Source organism: Manis javanica, chromosome 3 (assembly GCF_040802235.1).
Source record: "Manis javanica isolate MJ-LG chromosome 3, MJ_LKY, whole genome shotgun sequence".
Taxonomy (NCBI): Eukaryota; Metazoa; Chordata; class Mammalia; order Pholidota; family Manidae; genus Manis; species Manis javanica.
The window spans coordinates 36,316,023-36,325,239 of record NC_133158.1 but is presented as its reverse complement, the minus strand read 5'-3'; the positions used below and the strand labels follow the sequence as shown (position 1 = coordinate 36,325,239).

At 47.5% G+C, this 9,217-nt stretch overlaps 1 protein-coding gene across 1 annotated transcript in view; it reads left to right on the top strand.

Annotated features, from left to right (window-relative positions):
• Positions 1 to 5,466: 5,466 nt before the first annotated feature.
• The window catches only part of RAB7A (RAB7A, member RAS oncogene family), a 77,411-nt gene continuing 73,660 nt past the window's right edge, over positions 5,467 to 9,217 (top strand). The window contains exon 1 of the mRNA XM_017671738.3: positions 5,467 to 5,669. The gene's annotated coding sequence lies outside the window, so the exon portion shown is untranslated. The remainder of the gene's footprint in view (positions 5,670 to 9,217) is intronic.

Genomic DNA, 9,217 nt, shown 5'->3' with positions numbered 1-9,217 from the left:
CACAGCAGTGTCAGACGGAGCTAGAGGAGGGCTTCAGCCCACACTGTAGAAAGAATGACTGTGTGGGAACAGCCTGTTCCCCATGGGGCTTTTAATCCGAAGGTCTGAAACAGGGGCAGTGGTCTGATGAAGTGGAGCCAGGGGGGACACTGGCTATGTGGGAGAGCGTAGATGGACCCGTGGCCAGAGGGGAGAGCAACCCCATCTCCCAACCCTGTTAACTTCGGGCGGCGGACACAGCTCTGGGACTCAACCTCCTGTCGTCCGAGGTGTCTGCAGTGACCTACTGGCTCTGGTGTCACCGCCTTGTCTTTCCTAAGGTCACTTGACCTTCTTGTCCATCCTAGACTGTCAATGGGGCAGGAATTGTCATCCTCATTCTACAAAAGAGGGAACAGGCTGATATTTCATTAGGACTCTTAGAGGCAAGAGACAAAAGTCTAACTCGATCTGCCTGACCTCAAGCTGCTGCTCGAGTTCGGCTCCTTAGGAAACAGAGCCCAATAACACGCTTAACCTGCTCCCGCAGTGTCGTGGGGTTCGATCCCCAGCAACAGGAGTGAAGGGAAAAGGACAGCGGGGAGGAGGGGAGACAAAGGCCCGGCGCTGTGCTGCCTCCTGGGCCAGGTCTCAGCAGGCGCAGCGGTGTGCTGGGTTCAGAGGGCTGCCAGGCCAGTACAGCATCCCAGTTCAGTGTGAATTCCAGATGAACAGAGTGTTTTAATATGAGTATTTTTATTTGCTGATTCTGACTTTAGTCCCACAAGATGTCTCCAGGGAGGCCATATGGAGGAGTTCACAGGGGAAAGGTGAAAGCAGAGACTTTACCTCTCGGCTCCTCCCCAAATCCCAAGTCCCACAGGTCAGAGTTTGCCCAGGGGGATGCTCACACCCCCCCTTGGTCCTGGGCTGTACCCCCTGACTCTTCTGGGCTGCCTCTAGGAGAGTCAGAGCCTCGGCCCAGTCAGGTAGGACCTGGGCCCTGAAGCTGCGGAGCCTGGCCCCTGGGTGAGGCTGGCTTTCCATTAACCATGTGATGAAGGCTGGGGCGGGATGGGGTGTGGGGGTGTCAGGGGAGAGTGTGTGCATTCAGATATCACTTGATAGAAGTGTCCCAAATTCTATCACTAAGATGTAGCCCTCGCCATCTCTGTTTTCCTGTTTTTACATAGCTTTACTCTGAGGCAGGCAATGAGTCCCCCAGCAATTCTAGACATTTCTTGTTCTATTTCCATTGGGAAAAAATGTTTCTTCCAACAGATTTGCTTCCTTCCACCCCAGGAAAGACCCAGACTTGAGAGTTATTGGCCCTAGAACTGGCCAAGGGCCTGGCCCTGAAAGGATTGCTGTGGGTGAGGGCCACAATGCAGCCTTGTGTGCTGGAAGGTTCTGGAAAGCAGCCTGTGGCTAGAGTTGTGCAAAGAGGAAGAGAATCTAGTTGAAGGTGTGGCTGTCTGTTTGTGGGTGCTCCCCCAGCCACACACGTACGCAGCTGGGTCCTCCTGGAGCACAGGGACTGTGGCTGGGTCATCTCTGTGTCCCTAGGGTTGTCCTGGCAGCTAAAGATGGATTACTTTTGAATGAATGAATGAACCAACCTTTGTTTCCTTTACACATCTAACAGAAAAGTACCTGAAGCCACCCCTGAGATTTACTTCACCCAGCAACTGACATGTAACTTCAGTCATTCCCCTATGCGTGATGAGGCCCTTTGTAAATCACTTTCACATCTGATTCCCACAATAATTCAGGGAGTTGGGGTTGCTCATACCATCTGAGAATGAGGAAATTGAGGCCCAGAGAGCTCAAGTGGAGTTGCTCAAAGGCACAGGGGCTCAGGCTGGGGAAGTACTAAGAGAGGAAGACTAGGGCGGGACAGAGGGACAGCCAGCCAGTGAGTCCTGGGTGAATAAAACTGCCAAGGGAGGAACCCTTGAGCAGAACTGGCCATGTTTAAATGGCAAACCCAAAAAGACATCAGTCATGCGAAGCCATGTCAGAATAATTCAACAGTTCACTCTGTTTTGAATTGTTTAGCCATCTGGTGAGATTTGTCAAGTGTCAAAAGGGGTGCTGGGATGCTGGGACATCGAGGTAGATCAGAGCAGGTGCTCGTCCTTGAGGAGCTTCTACATCAGAAGCAGATGAGTAAGCAGACATCAAGTAAGCGGTGTCACAGGGGTAAGGCAGGAGCCTAGCAGGTTCTAGGAAACTCGTTCTGTAAGAACAGAAGAGAGGGTGCTGGCCAGGAAAGGTGCTGCAGTGTGGCTGACCCGTGAAGGACCACACATCTCACACAGAGACACACATTTTGCTTAAAGCGTCTCTGGCTGCATACTGCAGGCCTACCTGGGGCTGTTGATAATACCTATGCAGGTTGGGCTTCTCACGGTATGAGGCTGGTTTTCCAGAGGAGCTCCTGCTGCCTGAGTACTTCAAAGAGTCCAGATGAAAGTTCTAAGGCTTTTTATGACCTAGCAGTGGAGTCACGAGGTATCACTTCCACTACATTCTACTGGTCAAACAAGACAGTAAGACCAACCCAGATTCAAAAGGACTGGAAGTAGAGTCCACATCTCAAAGGAAGGAGGAGCAAATAATTTACCACTATCCTGAATCGACCATAGTCCACCTTCTGAATACAAATTATTTCTATTTCTCCCATGTGCAAAATATACTCACCTCCTCCAAAGGACCTTAAACGTCTCATCTCAACACCTGATTGCTCATAATGGATCTTGTCATGTAAATTGGTTCCAGGCAAAGATGAGGAGCCTCAGCTATGATTCTTCAAGAACAGCTTCTTGAGTACTGTTCTTCTTGGTCTGAAAGGTCTGTGAGCTACAGACATGTTTTCTGCTCTGCACAACCCCAATAGAGTTGACAAGCATAAGATAACCAAAGTAGATATTTCTGTTGAAAAAGGGTGAAACAGGAGTGACATAGCTACCACTGGGTCATAGTGATTCTAAAATCCAGTTAGGCACATGTTGCCAGTTGTTTTATCAGGGTCCAATCCTGCTGCCTGGGAAGGGTTCTCTGCATCTCAACACCACCCTCTTGGCCCACAGGTTTCTTCTGAGTCTTCTTTCTTTTCCATAAGAAATAGCTTATGTTTGCATCTGAGTAGCCTTCTCAGTCATTGTCTTAGAAGGCTGGGACCTCACAGGTGTCTTGCTATTTTTGTGCTCTTAACTTTTCTTGTGTCCTTAGTTGCAACTTTATCTTCAAACCTGGCAATTTTGAATGGCTGCAGAAGGAGACAGAACTATCAAAATTCTTGCTCCTCAGACTATTTCCAGTTTCCCTTCCCATGGATATTCTGTGAATGGTATTTATTGAGCACTCACCATGCCCCAACACTGTTCCAGGGATCCGGGATATAGCAATGCATGAAACAGACAAAAATCCTTGCTCTGCTGTCTTTCTAACAGAGAAGATGGACAATAAGCAAATAAACAATATAAAGAGGAAAAAACAGGAGAGACAGCAAGTGAGTGTTGGGTGTAGTATTGATAGGAAGGGGAACTTCAGTTTTAATAGGGAATGCCATTCTTGCTGAAAAGATCACATTTAAGTCAAAACCAGGGAAAAGTGAGGTAGTGGCCATACAGGCCACTGAGAGAAGAGCTTTCCAGATAGAAAGAAATACAGGTGCAAAGGACTAAATTAGATGTGCACCTTCACTTTTCTTAAAACTTGTATAGTTTGAGCAGACTGATCAGATGGGACATTAGGAGGACATAAGGTCAAAGAGGTATCTGGGTGTCAGATGAGGAAGGACCTTCTGTTTGTAAAGCCTTAATTTTTACTCTGACCTTTGGGAAGTACAGTATAGTATACTTTGAGCAGGAGAATGACATGGTTTGACATTTTTATAGAATTACTTGCTGCCGTGTTGACAACAGATGGGATGAGGTGGGAACAGGACACCAGGGTTGAAATATTCCAGATGAGAAATGATGGAGGTTCAGACCAGGTGGTAGTGGCAAACATAGTAAGAAGTCACATTCTGGATATCATTTGAAGGCTGTGGATAAAGGTTACAAGAGAGGACTTGAATGAGTTTCCTAGAACTGCTGTGACATATTACCACAAGTCTGGTGGCGTAACAACAGAAATGTATTCTCCCAAATAGAAAAGTTCAAAATCAATACTCCTTTTTTTTTTGGTGGCGGGGGGAGGGTTCTCTTTCAGCTTCTGGAAGCTGTCAGCATTCTTTGGCTTGTGGCTACTCCAGTCTTTTTGACTCTTATCTTCACATGGATTTCTCTGTATCTTTGTACTCTATGTTTATGTAAGGACATTGGATTTAGGGCCCACCTGGATAATCCAGGATAATTTTATCTGAAGATTCTTAATTACAAAGTAAATACCCTTTTATCAATCAGATCACATCCATAGTTCCAGGAGGTGGGCATATGTTTTGGGGGATCACTGTTCAACCCCCTACAGGAGTCAAGAATGATTCCAAAATTTTTGAACCAGGCAAAAAGTGAAGTTTGCATGTACCAGGACAGGAAAAGACTATGAGAAGAGCATTTTTTTGAAGATGGAGATAAAGTTAATGTGTTCAGATGGGGCTGGTGCCTAGTAGGGTGTCTTACCGTCCTAAGGGCTCTACAGGGTACAGCTTTATTGTGTCCCTTTTGACACTAAGCTCAGAGAGCCTTGAGTTCGTATTCCATTCTCTTGGACTCTCTCTTCTGTCAGACAAAGTGTTCAATAATTCTAATACACCTCTGTATCTCTTATTACCCTGCTACACAATTGGTGCAGTCATTTTCAATTCACTAAAAGGTCACACATTGGCATTAGACAAGTGTTCCCACCCCCACTCTACCACTTACCTGGGGCTAGGTCAACTGACCTTTACTGCTCTCAGTTCCCTATTTGCAAAATTGTGAAAATAATCTTTCCTTAAGTGATTGAAGTAAGGACGAATGGAGATGTTCCAAAGGTATATACAGCAGAGGTGCACAATAGGTGCTCGGTAAATATGGGCGCCCTTCTTCATCCCACTGTGAGTTTGTCAACGACTGTCTTGTCTCCCAGTGCTGAGATTTCTGCGAGGGAAAGCCTGTTCCTAGAGCAAGCTTTGCTGATCCTGAAGGGCTCTGAGCACACAGTAGGACGACTCGGTTGACTGATCAGCCCCTTCTGGAGAAGGACGCAGGAAGGGCCAGTCTACCACATTCTCTGTCCCCTGGCATTTGTTATTCTGGGGGAACGGAGAATGGCTGATACGGGTTTGTGGGTTCGACATGGCGCCGTCCTGCTCCTCCTAGAGCCTCAAAGATGGCAGCAACCAGCTGGGGGAAGACATGTTTTTACCCCGTGACTCAAGTCGAGGCCTGAGGCGTCGGAACGTGACGCAAGGTTGAGGCGGGGCTCTTCCCCCGCACCCGTGGCGTCAAGCGTCTCGTGACAGGTACTTCCGCTCGGGGTGGTGGCGGTGGCGGAAGTGAGAGCGGGGCCGGAGTCTTGGCCTTAAAGCCGGAGGCGGCGGCGGTAGCGGCAGCGGTGGTGTTTAAGCCTTGGAGAGGGCCGAAGAGTCCGCTGGCGCCGGAACGTGGACTTCTCCTCTGCCCCGCACCTCTCTTGAATCTTCTCCTCGGCGGGAGCCCTCGCGACGCGCCCGGCCCGGAGCCCCCAGCGGAGCGGCCGCGGTAAGCCGCGGGCCCAGCCCGGCCGGTGGCCTGGCCCCATCCCCCTCCCCAGCCCCTCGTCGCCGGGGTCTTGCTTCGCACCTATGGTGATAGGCCTCGCGAGGAAACGACGCGTCGCTCAGGGCGCAGGGGTAGGCCCGGGCCGCGCCCGCCAGGGAGAGGTCAGAGGTGCCGGGTGTGACCTCTGGCCGTGGCGCCGACCCGGGGACGCCTTGTTTACGGGTAGCGTCAAGACCGGAGACCCTGGAGGGTCGTCCGAGTTGGGTGGCTGCTGGGCACCGGGGGCCGTGCGCCGCGGCGGGACGCGCTAGCCCGTTGAGTTCCTTTGGAGCGGCGAGCCGGAGGGTGCAGGAGTCGACGCCACCCGCTGCCGAGTCGGGGAACGCCGGCCAGGCTCCCCGACCGTAAGCGCAGCGCTGATAGGCTCCCGGAGCTAAGCCACGGTTCCCATCAGTCTGTTCACTTGAACAGCTTGACCCTGTTAGTGAAATAGTTTCCCTGTTGGCAACTGAGTCAAGGCAGTGAGTCAGGTCACGTGCACTGGGTTCGTCTCGAATAGTATACATGTGTGACGCCTCTGGCTCTGGGACACAGGGAGCTTTTTGTCATAACCTTGTTACGCTCAATGCTGAAAGAAGTTTACAAACTTACTAGGAGATAGTGGTTGGCTGTAGAGCTGTGTTTGAATTCCCACCGCGCCGGGGCCTCTTACTGCATTCAGTTCGGGCGTGATATATAGTAGTTTATGGAAGTGGAAAGCAGAATAATAGTAGCAGACATTTGAGCATTTATTGTATGTTGGGCAGAGTGGCAAGACCTTTGCATAAATTATGTTTAATTCTCAGAGCAACCGGCTAAAGAACCATTACTGTGCCCCATCAGAGAACAGAGAGGTTAAGTCACTTGTCCAAGGTCACACAGCTAATAAGTTATGGAGTGGATATTCAAGCCCCAGGCTGTTAGACTCCAGAGCACTGTACTCAGCCTCCGGGTTGAACTGCTCACTGATGCTCCTGAAGCTTGTGATCTTTCACCAGCTGGTATCTACTTCCTGCCTTTCTTTATTAGTGATGTCATTTGAAAGCCTCTTCTGATAACACCAGTTCTACCTTAAATGCAAGATAGTCTGTTTGCAGTTTTGACTTGTAACACATCTTTTTTGTAGTGTTGTGCCGATAAATTAGGAGGTCTAGAATTATAGCAAAGTACTTCAAGTTTAAAAATTTTTGTTACCTTAATCTTTTGTCATGTGTTAGGTCTGGCAGTTCTGCAACGTAAACCTTTTAAAAATCTTAGTACATGGCCTGCCAGCCAAGCCAGTTGGTTCTTTGCTGTTGAAAATACTCGATCTTCTCTTTGGATTCCAGAAGAACAGGCTCTTGTCCTTTACTTGTGACTTAAGCAGCTGATTAGCCGCATGACTTCTCATCCGTGGATTAATAGAGTCTACTATTAGTGTGTTTTCCTCTTCAGACTTGGGAGGGTTTGTTCAGATTTGAGTCTAAGAACTGGAAAGTGAGTTGCGAGAACTTCCCCTGAAGATATTATCCCAGGTAAAGCTTAGTGCTCACAATTCTGTTCTAATTTTTTTTTCTTTTTAACTTTGCTGCCCTGCCTGATATAGTTAAGTGAGTAATAAGCACATTAGCCTGAAATAATGTTTGAGTTTAGAGGAGAGTAATGGTGAGCACCTTTTCACTCATTCAGATGTTTTGAGTGTCCACCATGTATCAGGCATTGCTGGGTATTGACTCAGGGAGATAGACATGGTTCCTGGCCTAAAGGAATTTAAAAATGGTATGTGGTCATGGCCAGGAATTCTGTTGTGGAATGGCTTGGTGGTAGAACTTGAGGTTTTAGGAAAAGGAGTTATTTCTCATCTGCGCAGGTGAAACTGTAGTAATCCAGATAGTTTGGTGTTAGGCTAACTTGAAGGTTTTGTTCATATTAACAACAGTATTTGCTTGGTTCATTCTTGAAGAGAGTACAGAAGCTAATGTTACAGTTTCTAATTGATCATGTCTTTTGAAGAGTAACCTTCAAAGCTAAACTTGTTTCTCCTTTTGCTGTAGAGGCATTCATTTGCTCAAGAGGGGGTTCATGTCACCGCCGTTTTATATTGCAAATGTTAGTTGCCGCAGTGCTCTTTGAGCAAAGGCGCATTTGGCATGCTGGATTTTCTTCTTTAACCGACAAAGAAAGTTAAATGTAGTGCTTACCAGTCACAGTACCAGGACCATTCTAGAGAAAACCCTGTACCACCCCATCTTCTACAGCTGTTCCTTAAAACAATACCTTTCTTTGAAAGGAGATGTGAGTTTTGCATTTGTGGTAGAACTTCATGAGTCCACAAACCAAAGGGTGGAATGTAAGAGAAAGCACTCTAAAAATAGTTTATTAGTGTGTTCCTCCAGGTAATTGTTAGCAACCATTTGGGGCCTTTTTTTTTCTCCCCTACTCTTGTTGAGCCTAAGTCCCCAAGACAGATAATCAAAGAGCATTGTTTTATAACAGTGTAGCTTTGAATCCGATTCCTGACCCCACCACCAAGTGAGGTTTGGGTGACTTGATTAGCTTTTAGTAAATTTCCAAAGAGATCTGCACTACTGACATGTTTGCCCTTTCATTTGGCATTAACCTTTCTATGCAAAAGTGTAGCAAACCCAGACCACACACATGTGACAGTTTTCTTAGGCACTGATCTTCCCTGAAACTTGACATAAATATTTACCATTATTCCTATGATAAGTTGTCTAACCCTTCTTTTGCATAATTCAACAAATGTGGCTGAGAAGAAGGGTTTGACCAGATACTGGACTGGGAGATCCAGGCAAGCTGGGATTTCTGGGGAGCTGAGGAGGAGCAGTCTTCCCAAGTACAGCTCAACAGTGGCTCCCCTTGGCACTGACATCATCCTCTGAAGGGGACTGAAGCTCTAGAAATTAACTGCTGCCCCACCCCCATTTCATGGCTACAGTCTTGCTGTTGATACTTAACCTCCCACGGAAGGCTGCCTTTGTATTCTCAAGCATCCTTTCCTGTGTATTATCAAACACTTACCTGCTAATGCCGTCTAATAGAGCTCTTTGCTTCTCTCTCTGCAGTTGGCTGCAGAAACATTTTGCAGTGTGTTGTTCTCTTTGATTATTCGCTCTAACATCTTCCATCTATTTTCTGCTTCTTCCTTCCCACATTTGGCATCAAACAGAAAAAAAAGATAGTTTGCATTGTTTTTTTAGAATCACCACTTCTCAGTGGCTATCCTGGTCAGAGTGTAATTGTGAATTGAAGGGAAAAGTGTTGTGATGGGTGAAATCAGAACAGGCTTTTTAGCAGTGTCTCTGACTAGTTTCAATTTTTAGTACTCCAGGCTGTGATTTCAGAAACAAATTAAGAATAGAACTTGCACAATGTCTCCGCGGGGGAGGAAGAAAGCTTGGGAGTTGATCCCAGTGGTGACATACAGCGCTGGCCTTGTTCATCCACCCAGAGATGCAGTACTTCATGCAGGGGGCCTCTCTCCCGCCTTGCCTGGGGCTCTCTGTCTT